Raw genomic sequence first — 13,089 nt, 5'->3', positions numbered from 1 at the left:
GAAAAGTGATGAAACTGATGATAAATTTAGAAAATTTGCCCAATAGTGAGAGGATTGAGAGGATAAAGGGAAGATTAGAGAGTGACTTGCTCAAATTTGAAGGGCAGAACTTTTAGTTCAGCATATGTAATGCAAGGTCCAGTGCTTGGAAGTGGCAAATAGCCAGCATTTTTTTTTTATCTGAAAGGCTAGACAACCAGTGGAACAAGTTTTTATAGGCTATGACCTCATCAAGACATGAATTTTTATTTTTGAGAACACATTTTTCTGACAACAGAGTCATTATCTTCTATCTAGGTAGGTTATTATGATAATTCCTTCTGGATTTGTAAGTGAATATCATATGTAGCTAAACATAAATGTTAAAGTGGCTTGATTCAGTCTTGCTGCCAAACAGGGAAAGTCTGTCAGTGTCTGCTGCTTTGTGCAGTTGCTCAGTGAAACAGGATATTACCCATATTAGCAGCACCCATCTTTTATTTCTGTAAGGATCACATGTCTGACCATTCTGATGTTTGTGGCAGCACCAAGATGGGGTCAGCATTGAGAGGAAACTAATGGGGAAGAAATTCCTGACCCTGAAGGCAGTGCTGGTTTATGGATATTTGTGGCTGTGGTCTGGGCAAGCAGCAGGGGTGTAGGTACAATCTGATTTGAGGCTGCATATTGAGGTTCATGGCAATTTGAGCCAATGTGGATCTGTCACAAGCCCACCCTCCTAATGCCAGCCACATCACTCTGAGCCAGTGCTGTTGTTGATGTGACAGAGCAGCAAGCCAGCTCAGGCAGCCAAACTCATGGAAAATCATTGCTTCTGCTGTCATCTGCAGCAGCTCCTTGAAGTGCTGTGATCACTTGAGTGCCAGTGCTGATGAGATGGCCAAGGACTGTGCAGCCAGGATAGCTGGGGGCTGTGGCAGCCATAGCTTGTGCTGGCTCCAGTGCTGTGGGGCTGCACCCACACAGTGTGGCAGTGGAAATGCTGCTGGCGATGCACTGAGAGCAGATGGCAGGCAGTGGGACTGAAGAGCTGACTGTATTGCTGACTGATGTGGCTGTGTGGCTGTGTGGATAGACATTGCTGGGATGAGAATGTGAGTTTACAGCTTCAAGTATCTCTGTGTCTCCAAGAGATTTGTACACCCATGCTGAAATATTTTCTGCCTGTTATTTGCTACTACTTTAATGACTTCATTGCCTAGAAATTATTCCTTTTATTGAGATCCTCATTGAATATGTCCTCTGGATCTTCTGGCATCAAGCAGTTAATGAATTCACCCCTTTATGGTTTTTAATTTCTCTAGTCTATTTCTTTAAGTAGTTCCTACTTTTGTAATTTTTCTTTATTTTACTTTTTTTAATGTATAATTGCTTAGGAGCACTCTGGATTTAAATCCTTGTTTGTTTATTTTTGGTTTTTTTTTTTTTTTTCTCTGCTAAACTCTGTTTGCAGAGGAAATTGTGACTGGTTGTTTCTTGTGGCCTGTGTATAACTTCCTGCAGTCAGGAAACCAAATAGCACCAGTCAATCTTCCCCATGTCAGGTCTTGGCTCAGCATGGAGGCTGCAAATTGAAAATGAAAAGGATTAGTCTGCCTGTCTCACTTTAAATGAAGAGGAAAGGATTTTCTTTCTCTATGGCCTTTCTGCTTTTTTATTCTTTGTGTTCTGTATTTCTTTGCTGCTGAGTTTGCATAGAAACTAGAAAGATAGTGTAGCTAGAACGGTGTCATAATACAGTTTACCATCTGTGACAATCACTGCCTGATAGCCATGACTGTCATGGATTAAAAAAATAAAAGAAATAGCACCTTATGTGTCTAAAAGTGGAAGAAGACAGGTGCTAAAAACCTGATTTAGGCTTCATCACTCTGAGCTTACAGAGAGATAAGGAAGTAAGTAAACTATATTGATGAGAAGTAGAGATTTCAGCTGGAGGACATAGTGGAATGTTTTCTGTTGATAATATTTGTTGCAACCTTTGAGTGGTATCATCTTCAGGGAATCCTTCAGGACACTCCTCATTACTTAAAACAAGACTAGAAAACAATTACTTTTCTTGTTCTTCAGTCAAAAAATAGTTTATTTCATTTGATAAACGTTTCCCATGATAAATATTTCAATGGAAAATAGCCCTTATCTAAGACATTCCTTATATATTCATGACATGTGGTCAGAACAAGTAGAATTTTAACATTGTCTTTTGGCTGTTATCCACTGTGTTATTTTGATCCATCACTAAGCATATCTTCTGTTTGGTTAGGTATTGTGTTCTGCTGTGCTTTTAATTTTGCAATGGAAAGTGAAAGGTCATAGAAGAATATTGGGAGTTTGGGGAAATAAAAAATAAAGATACATACCCCTGGTTTGATTTTTCTTTCTGTATGAAAGAATTACTTGAGATAAAGAGGTAATTTCTTGATTAATTTTCTGCTTTATTTAAACCAGATTTATTTAAATCTGCTTGATTAATTTTCTGCTTTATTACAAACTGACCCATTTGATGACACTATGCATTCAACAAATCCATTCTAATCTTTACTTAAAAGAAATTCCTAAATAAGCATTTGCCTATTTTTCATATTGCTCTGTGGCATTATATGGAAGATAGCACAGTGTTTAAGGTATAGAAAGTGTATGTTTTAATTGGCACCTGCTCAGCATCTTCACAGTTGCTCTTCTGCACTACTTCAGACCTAAATTCTGAGTTCAGTGGGGGGGGCGGGGGAGGGGAAGTTTGCCCAAAATTCAGGTTGTGTATTTTGCATCAGTATAGATAAATATGATCCTTATAAATCATTATCACTGAGCCCAGTACAATAGGTATTTTAATCCATGCCCCTCTACTGTAAAAACTCCATGTTAGGGACAATATTGAAGCTTTCTCTGGATAAGAGAGTAAGCTCAGCGACCAGAAAGGTATTAAAACCTCAAAAAAGCCTAGAGATTATACATATAAAAATAAGTCTTCAATTTGAATAGACTTTTAGCAGTATGCATAAATGGGCAGTATACTTGGAAAAATACCTTATTTTTTTCAGTCCAGGATTTTTGCTTTGACTGGTCTTTATGTGTACTAATTCTTAGCTTCTGCTGCATATTAGATACATTAGTTTTTAAAACCTTACTACAAAATGTACATGTTTCTACTTGTCCATTTTTCTGATTTTAAAGATGCATTAAAATCTGGTTAAAAGCCTGATTGCAGAGACTATGTTTGTATTGTATTTGTATTTGAATCAATTGCCAATGAGTGTTCTTAGATTTATATTTGTAAGTTCCTTTCTAAATGGCGTGGATGGAAAAATGAAATACTTAATGTGTTATAAAAAATTACAGCAAACAAGATATATATAGCTAAATCTGTATTTCTTAAAATGGAGGAATCATAATACAGCGAGTAAATTAGAGCCGTTGAATTAATGTTAAATTTAATGGGTTTCTCTCTTACAAATGTTCACAGTATGCAGTTTGTTTAAAATTAAATGATAATGTGAGCTTCATAGACACTGGGATAAATGAATAAATCACTCATTACAGGAATTGCACTGAACTGTGGGTGCACACAAATGTTGCAGATTTTTTAATGGACAGCAGTGCCATGCTGGGAGCAATTTCATGATAGATGGTTTCAAACAAAACACTCACCAAGGCTATGTGATCTGAAAACATTACTCTTTTTGTCAAACATCTTCTCTGGAAGGCTCTAAAAGATCATGCAAATGTCTTAAAAGCAGACTCTTCAGTGTCACCTTTTATGCTGAAATTTAAGGGGTTTATTAACTGAATGAAGATTGCAAGTGGAAATTAGGCAGACTGGGATTTGCTCAGGATGATGGTGCACTACATGGGAAAAGTGGATGTTAGGCAAAAGGATAAATTCATACAATATTACATATATGGTCAGTTAGTATCCTGATATTTTAGGGATCATGTTAGTGTAAAATCTAGGCAGAAGTATTGCTGCTGGTGTTGGCATATCACTTTCATAGTGGTGCTTGTGAAATAGCTAGTGAGCCATGTGATCTGTTTGGCCAAAGAAGCTTCCCATAGATTTGTTAAGATTTTTGCATGCTTGTTCTCCAGCCAGATTGCTTCCCATTCTTGTTTGATGGTAGTGATAGGAACAGTTATACCACCATCTGTAGAAACCAGTGGTGTGCATATAGCAATACTTGCATAAAATTCTAAGTTGATTGATAGAGCATATTCTTTTCTGTTGTCAGCTCTGTGTCTTACATTACACTAAGGACTGTCACTTAAAACCCAGCAACTTTGTTCCTGCTCTTTCTTTTCCATTGATGACTTCAGCCTGATAGAAAACAACTAATGTGATAGCTGGTAAAAAATACTGTCTTCAAGAGCCTGTTCAGTATTTTAATAACAATGACCAGGTTAATACTGTTGAAGGTATTCAAGGTCTGCTGTGATTGCTTCAGGGTCAGTTCACCTCTTTTGTACCAGTAAAATGTTGAAGCAATACAATAAAATTATTTTGGTCCTACAAAATGTGTGCCAAGGGGCCAGTCTAACAGTTTGCTAATAATAACGCACAAATGACTGTGAGCAAGCATTTCTGAGAGCCAGAATCCTCAAATTAAAGGAAAAAAAAAAAAAAAAGGCAGCAACATAAAAAGAAGAAGCTCTCAGCCAGCCACTGAATGAGTTGCAGGCTCATCAGATTCCAGCTCTGGCAAGCTGACAATACTTCAGATATCAGTTTATTTTAAACTTTACATCATTCATGAGGGAGACCACAAGTGACCTTTCAAATATAAATGAAAAGCATGCAAGTGACCTCCTAATTTCTTCTCTTACTCTTATTTTTAGAAGAGCCATAACATTTCACTGCTTCCTCTTTTCACACTCAATGAGAAGACTGCTGTTGTCTGCACTTAGCCTTCATTGTGGAATCAGTCTTTGGGTAGTAAGTTATAGAGTTTAATTGGAGAAATACAGGCAATAGCTACAAAAAGATTATTCTCTCTTGGTAGCAGATTTTGTTCTACTGGAGGTGCATACCCCACTCCCCAAGCAGTAGCATAAGAGTGCAGGAAGAGCTACGTGTGTCAGATTTTCCATAACGGGAAAGCTCTAGATAATATTTAGCATCCAGTGACTAAAACTAAAAATAAGTTCATTGCTATTTCATATTGATGTGTCAAATCTGTGTTTTGATCTTTTTGACATGAGTTCCATATTTTTCTTTCTGTTTGAAGCCAGGAGTGATTTTGGAATGATGCCTGCCACTTATGGGAATGATGTGTCTCCATTCCCCAATTTCCAGAAATAGAACTGAGCTTATTCTTAGTAGATGCATCCTGATGGGCATAGTGCAGGTGCAGCCTAGTGCAGGGGCAAATTTCATGTATCATTATCCCATACAAGGAGGAGATGGAGAGGATATTAGTGTGGAACATCACCTTGCCATATGCCTGCTGAAGAGTCCCTAGGAGAACATGATTTCCTTGGTCCCCTTAGGCTGTAAGTGGCATGAAGGTCCTTCACACACAAACGAACATTTCTCTCTGTGTGATTCTGCTGGGACCCCCTGAATCCAGCCTGTGCACTCCCCTGCCTGTGTGCCTGCCTTATAACATTTGTTTTTTAAAAATATAAAAATATAAAAATATAACTATATATATATATTTAATTCCAGAATAAAAAAGAAAACCCTCAACCTGTTCTGGTCCTTAAAAAATTTTGAATACATTATCAGGATATAAGAACTATTTAGCAAATAGTAGGTGTGGTGTATGCATTTCTCATAGATATTTTACATATGGCAAAAGTAAAAAGAATTTGTAAATGTCTTCACTAACCAGATGACTTTCAAGGAGGAAGGATCAGTAATTGTTCCCTATGACACAGGTAGGCCAGAAATGCAGAGTTTCTAAATGTGATTGCTGAGACATGAGGCACATGCCCTAATTTCAGATGCTGGAAAACAGGATTTTCTGCATTCTTCTTTTTTCATCAGGAGGGGCAATGCCCCTTTCCCCATTGAGTAACTCATGCCAGGGGTTGGCAGGAGCAGCAGAAACTCTCCTGCTTTGAGGATTCACACTGTCCCTGGTGCCTGTATGTGGGAAAGGAGTCTCCCAGGAGCAGGCTGGACATCTGAGTAGAGGTAGCAGCAGAGCCTTGAATTCTGCTTTCATCTGCACCACTGGGGTATGACCTTTCAAAGTGGCCAGCTGTATAGAGCTTTTTAGGCTCACTTATGTACATACTAAATATTTTCTCTTTCTGTGACACTGATGTAATGTCTGTCTACTATGAAGCACTCTTTCATTTAATAGGAAAGCAAAAAAGAAATTAAATCTGTGCAAGATTCAGGTAAAGTCAAACATGCTAAACAAATAATGAAAAAAAATAATTAGGGCAGTGAGGGAGCAAAGAGATGAGGCAAGATGAAGAAAAACATTCCTAGAGAGTCACAGCAGCAACAATATTTAATTTTAAATTACTTGAGTAAAAGGCCTAAAGATTGAGGGACTGCAGTTTTACATAACAAAACCTCACAAATATCCTATCTCTTTTGCTAATAGATGTAAGTGACAAAAAATATGGATCTTAATTCACACCTGACAGTGTAATGTGCTAAAGGTACAGAAAAGGGAGAAGGAACTGAAAACTAACATTTTATAAGGAATGTCTGTGGAGTTCCTGATCTGGGGAATTCAGGGCTTAGCACAGCATTCAATTTTGTATCACTTCCATGCAGCAAATAAAAAGGTATTTACAAACAGTTTTCTCCATGTCTACCGCTTTGCTTCATGTTATCCTTGCTAGGTTCCAGCTAAGATGACTTTGAAGTGGTTTGGGGTTTATATCCCATGAGCTTTATCTCTGTGGCAGCCAAAGGTGGAGCAATTTTTATCTAAATTAGAGGTCACTTTTGTGTGACTTGTCTAAATTCAGAGAGTAAAGCAGGAATGCTGCTCTCTTGGGGATGCCTGCAGATTTCCATCTCTTAGGCAGCAGGTAAAAAGCAAAGCTCTCTTGAGGCTGTGTTTGTGCTTGCCTTGCAGGGATCAGGGGCTCTGCGGAGCTCAGGGCCACGCTGCTGTGCCAAGAGCTGGCCCAGGCAGCCTGTGCCTACCCAGAGCTTACCAGACACAACTCTGGGTATCAAGGATGCCAAATTACTAACTGTTTCAACAAACCTATTTTATAATGGCGCCACCAAAGCGATACAAAATGGTACAAAATGAGCTTTCGTGTGTTAAAATTTTTTATTTCAGTTTTGGGCTGAAGTTTCTGAAAAATTTCTTCAGAAAAAAAAAAGTCAGGTTCTCTATAGAGTCAAAAATTTAATAGCTATGTCTTCTTTTAATCACCTGAGAATCTGAGGTTTTGCACTTGACATTTTTCCCTCAATTGCAAAATTCAGAGAAATGTCATGAAAATCTAAGTATTAATCTGTTTCATATAGTTAGCTTGCACCAATGCACAAGTATCCTGCAATGACATGATATTAAGCACTGCTTATTAATTTGCTTTTATACAAATAGGACATAATTCATTTGTATTATTTACACTGTATAATTGTGTCCAAAAAGGATTATCTACTACATACTGATTGAAAGAGACCACAGACTAGACTAAACTGTCATAGCCACTATATTTAATAGTAACTTAGGAAAAAAATGGATTTTCAATCATTTGATACTATGTTATTTGCAAGAGTAACCAGGACAAATAATATTTTGCAAAAACTATGCTTACTAGGAATACTCTGGCTGGAGAAACTGTGTTATAATAACCCGTGAAACTGAACAAAGTAATATTTCTATGGCAAATTTCCTTTGGAACTGGTGTTTAATGAAGACAAATTTTCATTACTAAGAAAGCAAAAGGGTGGGTAGGTTGCAAGTAAAATATACAAAAATACTCTTTCAAGGTAACTGTATAAAAAGCTAGCAAACTATTAGGTTGGCAAGGAGAAGGGGAGGAGTAGAAAATATTGTAATTGAAAAATATTTTAATTTTTTCCAATATGAGCTTGGTTTTTCTCCTTTGTTTTTAAATGAATAATGAATTTAATAATGAAAATAGTGTACAGAAATATATATTGCTATTCTTTATTTAGCACATTTAGCTCTCCTTTTTTGGAGAACTGTTTAACTAGCTGCCATGTTCACTTGAGACCACTAGAAGGTGCTCCTCTGTTGAAAGATAATTATTTCTCTCTGAATTGCTGTTAAAAGCTAATTTTCCTCTGATAACTGTGGTTCTGGCCAATTGTTTACACAGACTGTAATTGCAGCCACTACCCCTGCTATAAACCAGCTGGACTTCATCTGCTGTAACCATTATCACAGCATGAAAAGAACAGATCTGTTATCACTCATTCTCTGATAAATCAAAATCCCATCTGAGCAGGACTCTAGTTATTTCTGCTGGAAGGTGAGGCATGGAAATTGTGGTGGAACTAACAAACCACACGTTATGTAAAGTTAGGAATCACAGAATCATTTTGGTTGGAAAAGACTTATGATAATTGAGTCCAGTCATACACCTAACACCAGCAAAACCCATTCCTGGAGTAAATTAAGGTGGAATGCATCCCTAATGAGAGTTTGTACACTTGTCTGAAGTCTGAAGGAGAGTCCAACATAAAAAAAAAAAACCAAACAAAAACCCAAACCAAAACAAAAAACCCCAAACAAAACTGCGACAAACATTCAAACAGTCACTTGTTAGAACTACAACTGCTAAATGTAAGACTGGTCGAAGTCTGGCAGAATAATAATCAGCCTTCCTGTGTGAGATCTGTGCAGATTGCTGGCCATACTAATTCTGACATAGGACTGGATTAACTGATTGTATCCTTTCCTGGTCCTCAGACAGGTGTTGATCTGGGTGTATATACAGGTGCATCCTGTGTATAGCTTACAGAAAAGAAGTCTATGTGCATACCCCTGTACTCCACTGTGAGCTAGAGAACATTTTTTGTCACAGGAATGTGCTTCCTCTTGGTCCCAAAAAAACCAATTCTCCACTTTTTGCACTGGAAACACAGACATGCTCAGTAATGCAATGGGGTGCCTGTTTGTCCAATGTGAGATCTAGTCACAGTCTCCATAAGAGACAGCAGAGTTGCAAATATTTATTGAAGACAAAAAATAAACCTCATGCTTAATCTGCTTTGTTTTTTGACTCAAAATTCTTTATAAATGTTTATTTTAAAAGCCTGTGTATTAGATACATTGTAAGCAGTTCTATTTACTATTAAAAATAAGCTTATGAATTGGCTTCAGGAGAAAAGAACAAACAGTGTAGAAAAACCCTGATTATTTTGACAAGTTGTTGCAGAGCATCAGTAAACTGGTATTGAAGAACAGAAGTTTCAGCACTTCCCTTCAGAGTTCAGCATCAACATTACACAGGCTATAAATACTGCTGTGTTTCTTTTATCTGTTACAAGGTTTGGATTCCAAAGAATTCAAAGAAGGAAAATGTAGTTTCTGGAAGAACGACATATATGATGTTTAAACATTTTGGCTCTAAAATTTAAAAAATTATGAGGATCATGAAATTGCTTACATAGGTCTGGCAGTTAAAAAATGCTAAAAATTCTAAAAGAATAAAGAGTGCAAAAATATAATTAAATACTTACATGTCCTCTAACTAACTTTTTTTTTTTTAATTATGCAGTGAGGCCACTTAAAAAGAGAATTATTTTTTCCTGTTAGTTTTGTAACCTGGGATTGGGTCACATAGAATTAAAAAATCTCAGGAACAAATGCGTTAGCATTTTCTGTTGCTAATGCAGGGTTTTCAGTTACTTCATTTAAAAATGTTCTAAAACATTACAGGAAATCAATATCTATTTTTACAAGTTTCCTTTTATCTGCATCAGCACAATTGTCTAAACTTGAAGTAATAAAATCAGTAATAGTAAAGGCTAAAATTAAAATTATAGGCTAAATCTCTATAATGGAAATTGAGAGGTGCAGAAAAATTCAGAATTAAACCTGCCTACACAATAATTCTGGCACAGTCTTGGGCCTTCCCAGGATATCTGCCTTTTACAACTCTTTCAAATCAGCAGCCTAAAGTATTGTTTCTGGGTAGCAGCAATGGCATGAAGTATAGCAGAGATGTGGTGCCTTCAGGACCCTCCTGCAAGGTTTGCTCTGGCAGACGGCACTGACCATCACCATCCGGCTCTTTCCTGCCTTTGGCTAATCCATTAAGAAAAGAAAGTGTCAGCTCTTTCCTTGTAGCAGCAAAAGTCAATCCTCCTCTTCTTGTTTTGGTATTAAAAGATGAATGTGCATTCTTATGAAAAATTCTATTCTTTCCTTCTTTGAGAAATAGCAAGAAATCTTTAAAGGCTATGTGGCATTTCTAAAATGGCATTTATTTCTCTAAGGAAGGCAGAGGGCTGTGCATTTCACCTGTGTGCACTCACACAGATTAGTTGAGATTAGGCCCTTGAGACCACCAAAAACAGGTAAGACAGGCTGCACAAGAAGCCCAGTGGAAAGACATCTGGCTACAGACATCAGTCTTCTGACCAGCATTGGCTGAACTGGTGGGAAACCCGAGATCCCGAGCTCCCTTCGTCTTAGCACACAGTGTTCTGTGTGAGGACATCAGTTTTCCAGCTGGGTCAGTAGCTGAGACCTTGGCTGTTGCCCTTTGTGACATTAGGCTGCATTTTACCTTAGACTGCAGAAGCTGAGAGCTGCAGTGCTCCTGATTAGGGTTCACCTTTCCCAGCTGGAGGAAGCCCCATCTGTGCTGAGTCATGTGAACTGGAAGGGACCAAGCTGGTAAGTGCCAAGCTGAAGTCCTGAAAAGAACTTGGGAGAGCTGTAGGTTTGATAGATTCCTGCAGGAGGCCAGCACACCCCATCATCTCTTGATTGCAGACTCCAGGGAGACTTGGCCTCTCAGAGTCTTGGATGTCTCTCTAAAGCAAGAGCAGAGAAGTTGCATTTCTTTACGAGGCAGAGGATGGACTTAGCCGTATCACCTGCCTCTGCTGTGGTTCCTCCAGCTGTAGAATCAGTCTAGGCATATTTTTTCTTGTGTCTGAAGAGATTTGACTTCCGCAGATTAAAGCAATTTACAGCAGTGAAGTATTTTAATAACATTGTGGTATTGTTATAGTTTTTTTGCCAAGTGAGGTGATTCTGAGGCATGCAAAGAAAAACTTTGATACCGGAATACACTCATTTATGTATATCGAAGAGAAAACCAAACTTTAAGGAACATCTGAACATTTTTATTTTAACAAGTAAAGTACTACAAAGAGAAATAGAGAATATAAAGATGTTTTCCTTAGCAACTTTGGGAAATTTGTAGCAAAATTTATCTCTTCAATGTAGAGATTTTTGGTTTAATAATTTTTGCTTACAAAACCATGCTGAATGTACAATAGTAAATGAGAAAGTTGTTTCTCTGACAATAGCTGAGCATGTACATAAAAGGTCAAATCTTTCAGGCCATGGTCTCTCTTGTGTTCATTGAATGTATTATGATGTTAGAATGTCTAGATAAGGTACACAAAAGCTACCTAGACCTTGCAGTCTGTTTTGTAGGCTAATACATTATTACAATATACTATAATGTGTTCAAACTCAGAATAGTTAGGTATTTAACTGGATACCATGTCCTCAGATTTAATCCAAACAAAGATCAGTGAGAAACCAATATTGCAACATATTTTTCATAGTAGAAGATGTTTACTTTGGCTCTTGGCTGCTTAGTTTATTGTTCACTTATTGTAGCAAAATGGAATAAACATATAATTTTATTTGTTTGTGTCATTCTATCGGGGTAATATTATAATAAAACATTTTAGGAGCATGTATTTCAAAGTGAAATTACAAGCAAGTAAACATGAACAGATGTCTTGTGCCTTTTAACTCTTACTTTGCAGAAAACCTTTGGTTTCAATCAGGGCAACATGAGCATTAGATCAGCCGAGTTGAACAAAAATGCTTTTAAAAAGTGTTTAATTGATTATATAACCATTTATAATCAGGAAAACAAATGTCTAGAACCCTTATCAGCTACTAGAGTATATTCACTGCTGAGTATCATGAGAAACAGGAATATCTTGGGGTGAGAGATGGAAGGATTATTTTTTTAAGATTATGCAGTGCTTTTAGACTCAGCGTGTTGTATGAGGTGTCCAGGCTGGGAGAACAGCCAGCAGAGGCGCCGTGGCACAGATGTGTTTTGTAGCAATGCCTTTACTTGCTTTTTTTCCTTCTGTTCTTCATTATTCAGGGTTGGTTGAGACTAATTTTTCTAGAAGCATGAGGTTGTTACTCTCTTTTTTCTCCCCTTTTTCTCTTATGTGTGTGAGCATCTTGGGACCTCTGTTATAGATGGCTTTATTGATAGATCATTAATGAGCTTTATGGAACTTGTGGACACAGAAATGGAGGCAAGCAGAAATGGAGGCATGTTTCCAATAGACAATTATATTTAAAAAAAAGAATATTTTTCTTTTAAAGTAAGAAAAATTGAAATATTGAGAATTATCAAAGGAAAGAAGCAGTACTTAGAATGAAGTAAGTACACATAGGCATGCAATTTTCCTGTGATATTTTGTGAGTGTAATAGTACATCCCAACACTTGTAAAGGGTTTCAGATTATCAGAACTGGATTCTTTTCTTTTCACAGTTACAGATAATTAAAAAAAAATTCTAGGTTGTATTTTCGTATATTTAGTCAATACAATTGAAACAGAACAAGAGACATTGAATACCCATATAGAATAGAATAATTTTATAATACATACAAGGAGAAAATTATATTTAAAACAGTGGAAATGAAAGAATTAAGACTGTACAAAGTATATTAAAATCTATTTTGTCATCAGTAACTTTGAAAGTAAAGTTAACGTGCTCAGTGATACATGGGCTTTCATAATTAACAAGGTAATGTGTGGAACTTGGCACAAAAACAAGTCAGCAGGTGGCTGATTACTGGAACATGATTATTTTGCCTGTACAGTGTGATGTGAAAGAACATATATTTAATGACTCTTGAAGGTGGATGTTCTGATGGCTGTCGTGCTGGTTGAATGACTAAAATGTATTGTAGTCTAATTATCTTGG

The 13,089-nt window shown here is 37.0% G+C and overlaps 1 protein-coding gene across 4 annotated transcripts in view; it reads left to right on the top strand.

The window, feature by feature from the left end:
• Window positions 1-13,089, top strand: part of TMEM117 (transmembrane protein 117) — a 188,762-nt gene that overhangs the window by 16,618 nt on the left and 159,055 nt on the right. The gene's annotated exons all lie outside the window — the stretch shown is intronic.

The sequence above is a fragment of the Melospiza melodia genome, chromosome 4, assembly GCF_035770615.1.
Source record: "Melospiza melodia melodia isolate bMelMel2 chromosome 4, bMelMel2.pri, whole genome shotgun sequence".
Lineage (NCBI taxonomy): Eukaryota > Metazoa > Chordata > Aves > Passeriformes > Passerellidae > Melospiza > Melospiza melodia.
Note: the sequence above shows the minus strand (reverse complement) of the source record. Positions and strands in the feature narration are given on the sequence as shown.